Genomic DNA, 8,851 nt, shown 5'->3' with positions numbered 1-8,851 from the left:
TTACACTTGCCATTCAAAATCTGGAATTGATCGAAAAATGATGTAATAATATATGTTCGAAATGGTTTAGGGGGGTAATATGATGCCCGCATAGTTAAGATGTCTTTTTGAAAATGCAGGACAACTTCAGGTGTCACTTTATGTCTTTTCTCTTGTTACAATAATAAATTACAAATCAATTCATTAGAAACTTGTAATTGCACTCTTCTTATTTTGAAATCCTTCATTTAACACTTATATAATTTCTCATATTAAGTGTATAAATTCTAATATATAAATTAAATTACTTACGAATTTAATCAAGGATTAATTTCCTCTAATGCACTGCTTAACTTTATTTGTAATTCTGTAAAATAATATGTAAAATGATACATAAAATATAAATCAATAATATATATCATAAAATAAAATAAGAAATTATCATATGAAAATAAAAACAAAATTCTTGAATGAAATGTAACCAAACTTATGAGATTTTCTAAATAATTAATAAGAGATATATTGAAAATATGTAGCTATGGGAGGGATATTTTAATCTTCAAAAAATAATTCTCTGCTTATTCTTTTTTTAAGAAGCAAAAAATTTTAGTTTCTTTCCAACAGCAGAAAAACTTCTTTTGTTTTCATTTAAAAGTAATTAAGGATTTCTCAAACACTTGAGTTAAAAAAAAACAAATTCTTTCTCAAATTTTTATTTTGTCCTCCCTACAACAATCCAAACAGGGTCTTAGTCCCTTTGATTATAGAGTTATAATCTAAAGTAGTTCTTTGAAGTTCATGAAGTTTGGTGAAATCCTACGAGTTGTAGGTGATGGTTTTGTTCCCTTGAGCAAGGAGGTTTTCCACGATAAATCATTGTTTATTTTGTTGTGTTCTACTTTTGCTAATTTAGGTTCTTATTTTGGGTGGTTAAGGTTTCCACAAACTACATCTTTGTCTTGCTTCGATTGCTGTACAAAATACATAAAAACTATCAAATTAACACAATTGTTGCTTAAGAGCTTGCATTTATTCATAGTTAAAAACGTCAAATGTGTCGTCTAATGCCGGCACATAAGTAAATATCATTTGTTCCTTTACTTTTTTCTCTCTAGATTGTTCGTTATTGGTCTAACTATTTTGATTCAAGGACTTGGTCCCTTGACGTTTGGTGGACTCATATAGAAGTCAACATCCTTCGATTTTGGGCTTGATAAATGTCCCTTCTTATAAATGAAGGACAAATTTATGGCAAAGTATAATTGAACGTATATTTGAACAAAAACTATAATGATGGGTATATTTAAATCAATTTTGTCAATTAAGAGAGATATTTAACCCTTTTTCCATAACTTCGTGAACCACACATATCCCAAATTGATTGGACTGTTGCATTTCTTACCCCTTTATTTACCAATTTCTAGTCTCCAAAGTGATGATCATTTGAAGAAACAATTAATGTCTGGAGACACAAGTCCTTGTGCTTTTGATTGCAACTGGTTTGTCATGGTAGACTTAGCTTATAAGTTACATATTCATGTGAACCCACTAGGTTTTGTCTAGACCCTACATATGTATTAAGAAATCAACTAAATATTTTATTTTGAACTCAATAATTATTATATATTATTTCGAGGTTGTGGTAGAAATTACTCATAAACTTCAACTTTTCAATCTGCCTCTGTTGGCATATAGTATAATGGAGTAATTATTCCAACACACACCAGAAGACAATTTTGCACAAAGGGAAGTGTCTTAACATACCTTATACTATAGAAACAAGACATAATCTATCATCTAATTCTATTAACAATCAGCACTCATGTTCTAATCACGTACAACGGTATCGCATTTAAAAAATTTACACAACATATGTGGCTTGAATGTTTTTGTGGTTGGTAGTTCTTACTGTTGGCTTAATGCCTGGCAGTTTTCCGCCAAGGGAACTGTTTAGCTGGCAAAAATTTTGTACAGTGATTAGATTGAGGAATAGAAAAGGAAGCAACATATTTAGATACTCAAGAGGATCGAGCAAAAATACAGGAATCGAACGATTTGTCTGCATAGTGTTGTTTGATGAGATAATAATTTTGATCATCCAATGGTGTATCATGCCACCAAACTACATGTTATTTGTCAAGGATTGGGATTTCTCAAATTGCATATTGAATAAGAAGAGAATTGGAATAGCTATTTGACAATTGAGTTACCTGAAAGCGAATGTTGTGCTGACAGTATGGACGAGAGATTGAAATGGGTCCAACAAGGAATACATCTTCTGATTGAACCATACGGCTTCTAACGCCTACTTATTAGCAGTTTTAATGTTACTCATTGTTGTAAAAGTATAACTTGTAACAACATTTTTAGAGCCAATTTCATAGAAATCATAGATTGGTAACTTAAAAAATGTGGTAAATGTTATTAATTATTCATGATGAATATAATCTCCGGAGGGGTTTCAAAATATATAAAGTAAACACATGAAGATGCAAAATGGGGTGGAAAAGAGTAGTTTTATAAGTGTATAAACAATATAAGTTTGAACCAAAGGGGGTTCACTTCGCCCTTGGAGTGTTGTATCTAGTTCACGATTCTTGGAGTTGTTATTACTGTAACCTTATGCATGATGTAATGAATAAAAACAATTAAGTTATTGTATCTCTTTGTCCATGTATCGCTAGTTTGACTTTTGTGGATGCTCCGATTCATGTGGGAGAGTTGATACTAATTGCATATCACTATTAATTTTCTATTTATTCTTTGTTGCGAGTCTGCTTATATTTCTTTATGTGTATCTGGATATATAGTACGGAATCTGTAGTTGAAGTCTCAATACTACTGTATGGATCATCACTTTCAACCTGTTCCTCATGATCATCATTTGATACAACACATAATGGGTCAATAGTAGTCTCATCATCAAGGAGTATAGGGGTTGTGATAGTAGAATTTTCACCAAGAACTTGCGTAATACTAGCATGTACTTCCTCTAAATTATGATTATCATGTGCTTGCTGTTTAGAGAAAAGTTCATCAAAAGTAGCAAGATGAGGTGAGACATAAATATTAGTCTATGATTGACTTTAAGACAAATATAAGGTAATGTGTTTTCATCAAACACAACAAATGTCTGGATATGTACACTCTCCTTGTAGAGGGATGATAAAATCTATATCCTTTGTGTAAGTTGTTGTACCCTATGAACACACAAGGGTAAATCTTTGGAGTGAACTTGTTGCTACCCTTTATATGTGCATAACATCTACAGCCAAACACTTTTAGGCTATTGTAATCAGATTGATCTCCATACAACTTAACAAATGTAGTCACCACCTTTAGGACTTAGGAGGTCAGTCTTTTAATGAGGAACACTGAAGTAAGGAAAGCTTCAACCAATAGAAACAAAAGTATGTTAGCATGAAGTAGTAGAGTTAAAGCAGTCTCCACATTATGCCTATGTTTTCTTTCGGAAACTCCATTTTGTTCGGGTATGTTAGGGAATGAAATATGTCTCACAATGCCACAATCTTTCAAATGCTTAATGAAGTCTGCTTTGATAAACTCACCACCTCCATCACACTAAAATATCTTAATTTCTTTAGAGAATTGTTTTTGCACCATTTTTTCAAATTTTACAAAAACCTCAAAAAAATTAGATTTCTTTTTCAGTGGATAAATCCATGTATATCTTGTGTGATCATCTACAAAAACGACATAATATTTGATATGTTTAGAAGATTCAACAGGACCAGGTCCCCATGAGGCACTTTGGATTTTCAATAAAGGTTCTTCTCAGTTTTAATTCTCAAACCTAATGGAGGTTTACAACTTTTATCCAATTGGCAACTAGAGCAAATAGTAGGCATTTTATTCCAACTACTAACATTGATGCAACTATTACTACTCAAAACTTTTAAAGCCTTCAAACTAGGGTATCCTAATCTAGTATTCTACATGTTGTATGATGTGTTCTAATCGTGTGCAGTACTTAAAGTATTGAGATTATTATCTTCTAAAGAATAGAGTTCATTCCTTTTAGATCCCTTAACTAACAGTGTCCTTGTGTTCTTGTCCTTTATAAAAAAGTTAGTTTCATCAAACTCAAGAGTACAACAATTATCCTTTGCAAGCTTACTAACTGAGAGTAGATTTTTATTAATCTTAGGAACTACTAGTACTTCTTTTAACTTTGGGTCGGATGCTGATATGTTCCCAACATCTTTTATGTCTAACTTTTATCCATTCCCAATAATGATTTTATATGGTCCATTATATTGTTTAAGATCAGTTAAATACCTGAGTTATTTTTCATATGACTACTTGCTCCTGAGTCCGCATACAAGGTGTCATCAGTAGTGTTTTATAGATTAGTAGTAACCAATACTTGTGGTAGCTCATCTGCAGCTTGATGAGAGTAGTCCCATATGTAGAAAGACTTAAGAGTAGTATGGTTATTCCTACCACAAATTTTACACGCATCATAGTCGTTCCTCTCCAGACTTCCACTTGAAGGGTTGTTCTGAGGACCTGGTTCATATTTACTATTATAAGAACTTGTTCCTAGTCTAGATTGCTTAAAGACTCTTCCTGTGGAATCAAAGTTATTGTTTCCTCTTCTTTGAGAGTAGATTCCTCTTCCCCTTCCCCTTTGGGTAGAGAATGCCATGTTATGATTTTGTTGTGGCACTTCTTCGTCATCCTCCCTCATATGAAAAACCCTGAGAGTATTAACAAATTTATTGAGAGTGGGATATGGTGTCATACCTAGCATGAAAGTTCTAAAAGTCTTTTACTTGAGACCTAGAGTTGTAGCAAGATTAATTACTTTGCTATATTCATCCACATATTTATGAATGGCTGCAAGACCATCACATATGCCTTTGAATTTCTTAATATATTCATCAATATTTTTCGTTCCTTGCCTAATACTTTGTTTTTATTGTTTGAGCAAGAACTTCTTATCTTTCGTTGCTTGAACGTAAATTTCTTCCAAGCATTCCCACATCTCCTCGGCAATTCAGCAGCCTACAATCAGGTGCATGCTTTCTTCTGTCAATGTATCAGAAATCCAATTCTTTAGCAACATACTTTTCTCCTCCAAGTCATCAATATTGTTGTTGTCTTCTGCACCCTTTGCGCTCTTCTCAACTGCTACAACTTTCTCAGTAGTTTGTCCAGTAGAATGAGTACCTTTAGTTGGTTCGCTCTCAATAATTAGGTAGGTTAATATCATCACCTGAATGAACTAAGATATCTGTGTCCTCCATATAAGATAGTTTGTTGGCTTGAGTTTATTGGAGCAGGATGCAAAAAAATGGTGAAGTGAGGAGGTCGATATAGTGTTAGTAGAAGAGGTCGTTGCAATTCGATATTGTGGTTATTCTATTTTGATCTAATACATACATTAAAGAGCAGAAACTTTAAAGATATGATATCAGAAATTTCACGTAAGAATTTAGGAGAAATCAAGGATTATATTGATGAATAAACTATTAAATTACATACTCATCATATAGCAGAAGAGTCCGATACTAGCTATCTTAGGAATCCTACTACAGTACAAAATATACTGTTTGCATGAGTAATATTACTATAATTAAAACACCTTATCCTAGTCGACTTATCCCCATACACAATACATTAGCTTAGTCGTACATAATTTAGAATTTAGCAGTCTAGTCCAAGTGTGACTCTAACTCTACTGTAGTAAGCTCATTAGACAGCTTCATTGGACCTGTTCCAATCATTAGCTTCCTTCATATTCAGCAGTATGTGCCTCAAAATTGCCTGTTATTATATAGAGTTTCTACAAAACAACTCTCACATAATAAATCTTTTCATAAAACACTTATTAATTAAGTCTAGGAACTTGCATCGAATGCTCATAAGGGAGGTAATAGTAGCACGTACTATTGGAATGTAATAATAATTGAATGGATTCTAGGAACATACTATTTATATGAATAATGGACAACAAATACATTCACATAAAACATACAATGTACTCAAATTTAATTTGAGAAATACCTCTCAAATGGACTCCAATTCTGCAGTGATCCCAAATAAATTACTAAAAAATAGGTGGACAAGTATTGCTCGAAAACTTAGGTCACTTTCTAGGTTAGAAAGAGCTTTATGTATAGACACTTCTTTTCTTGTCCAAAATGTAGATAAAACAAGCTTCTTTCCTTCTCTTTCAAGAAATAAGATTCTGAGTACTAATTAAATAGGACAAAACACAAACCACAAAATTAGTTACGAAAATAATTCAAAATTCTTGTCCAAATTATTCTTACAATAATAAATTACAAATCGTTTCATTCGAAACTTGTAATTGCACTCCTCCATTTATATTTCAAAATCCTTCATTAAACACTTATGTAATTTATCATATTAAGTGTACATATTCTAATCTATAAATTAAATTACTTACGAATTTAATCAAGGATTAATTTCCTATAATGCACTGCTTCACTTTATTTTTAATTTTGTAAAATAATACGTAAAATGATATATAAAATATAAATTAATAATATATTATATAAAATTTAAAAAATTATTATATGAAAATAAAAACAAAATTCTTGAATGAAACTTAACCAAACTTATGAGATTTGCTAATTAATTAATAAGAGATATATTGGAAAATATGTAGATATGAGACAGATATCTTAGTCTTCAAAAAATAATTCCCTGCTTATTCTTTTTTTAAGAAACATAAATTTTTAGTTTCTTCCCAACAACAGAAAAACTGCTTTTGTTTTCATTTAAAAGTAATTTTAAGGATTTCTCAAACGCTTGATTTTTCAAATAAAAAATGTTTCCATCTCAAAAATAATATTTTTGGCCTCCCTACAACAGTACGAAACAGGCTCTTAGTCTCTTTGATTGTAGAGTTGTAATTTAAAATAGTTCTTTGGAGTTGGTGAAGTTTGGTGAAATCCTACAAGGTGTAGGTGGTGGTTTTCTTCCCTTGAGCAAGAAAGGTTTCCATGATAAATCGTTGTTTATTTTGATGTGTTCTATTTTTGCTAATTTAGGTTCTTGTTGTGGGTGGTTAAGGTTTCCACAAACTACATCTTTGTCTTACTTCGATTTCCTTTTTAAAGTACATAAAAACTATCAAATTAACACAACTGTTACTTAAGACCTTGCATTTATTCATAGTTAAAAACATCAAATGTGTCGTCTAATGTCGGCACATCAACAAATACCGTTTGTTCCTTTACTTTCTTCTCTCTAGATTGTTCTTTATTGGTCTAACTATTTTGATTCAAGGAGTTGGTCCCTTGACGTTGGGTGGACTCATAGGAGTCAACATTCTTTGATTCTGGGCTTGATAAATGTTAAAGAATGACAAAAGTCCACATTGGTGTTTATGAGATGGGTGGAATCCTTATAATGCTTGGGCAATCTTCCTCCCTTTGAGCTAGCTTTTGGGGTGTGAGTTAGGCCTAAGACCTAATTTAACACGGTATCAGAGCAGGGCTCGTCTCACCCGATGTTGGGCCCCAAAATCAAAATTACCCATGCACCAGATGCTAAGCACTGGGTGTGAGGTGGGGTGTTAAATAATGACAAAAGTCCCACATTGATGGTTAATGAGATGGGTAGACTCCTTATAAGGGCTTGGGCAATCCTCCTCCCTTTAAACTAGCTTTTGGGGTGTGAGTTAGGCCCAAGACCTAATTTAATAATAAATATCTCTTCTTAAAAATTAAGGACACATTTATGGAAAAGTATAATGGAAGGTATATTTGAACAAACAATTTAATGATGGGTATAATTAATTCAATTTTGTCAGTTAAGAGAGATATTTAACCTTTTTTCCATTCGTGAACCACACAAATCCGAAATTGATTTGACTGTTGCATTTCTTACCCCTTTATTTACCAATTTCTAGTCTCCAAAGTGATAGATTATTTGAAGAAACAATTAATGTCTGGAGACACAAATCCTTGAGCTTTTGATTGTAACTGGTTTATCATAGTGGACTTAGCTTATAAGTTACAGATTCAAATGATATGTATTAAGAAATCCACTAAATATCTGTAAATATTTTATGGTAAACTCAATAATTGATATACCGTGAGTTTACGGTATTTCTAATACAGTTCACTCACAAGTAGTGTGTGTCTAGGGGCTTTTTGTATTGATTTTTATGTGTTTTTATCAGATTTTGCAGGAAAGATGTTCAAGCGCGGAAGTATAGACACAACTGAAAGAAATGTAGAAAAAGGGCCTTCACGGAAGTGATCTACGGACCGTAGGTCCATTGACGGTCCGTAGGTGATGACCGTAGATTAGCAGGCAAGGTATGGAAAACAAATCAGGGAAATCTGACCAAGTGTGGAACCACAGTGGCCATTGACGGTCCGTAGATTGATCTACGGACCGTACTGTTGATCCGTAGATTGATACTGCAAGGGTTCCAATACCTAATTTTTGAAGATTCTATGTGTGGAGCTACGGAGGGAAGCGACGGACCGAAGATCGATCTACGATCCGTACTGCCAGTCCGTCGTTTGCTTCAGAGAAGCTGATTTTTGGAAGCTGAAATATTTTCTATGTCCTGGCTGACGGAAGGGACTTACGGACCGTAGATCCATCGACGGTCCGTAAGTCAGTCTCGTGGAATGAAGACGCGTGCCTGAACAAACTTTCCTTAATTTGTTTCCCTTTTAATTTAGGATTTTGTTTTCTATTAATAGTGCATGTAAACCTCATATTTAGGGGTTACACATTATTATTCTAGTTTTACTTGGAGACTTTGGAGATTAAGTTGTAACCCTAGCAATTATTGATTTCCTAAGTTCATTTTGAAGATTTTGGCTTTGCAATTCAAGTTGAAATTCTGGGTTTATTATTC

The sequence above is a fragment of the Solanum tuberosum genome, unplaced genomic scaffold (assembly GCF_000226075.1).
Source record: "Solanum tuberosum cultivar DM 1-3 516 R44 unplaced genomic scaffold, SolTub_3.0 scf00587, whole genome shotgun sequence".
Classification (NCBI taxonomy): domain Eukaryota; kingdom Viridiplantae; phylum Streptophyta; class Magnoliopsida; order Solanales; family Solanaceae; genus Solanum; species Solanum tuberosum.
The sequence above is the reverse complement of the archived record's forward strand: the minus strand, read 5'-3'. Positions refer to the sequence as shown.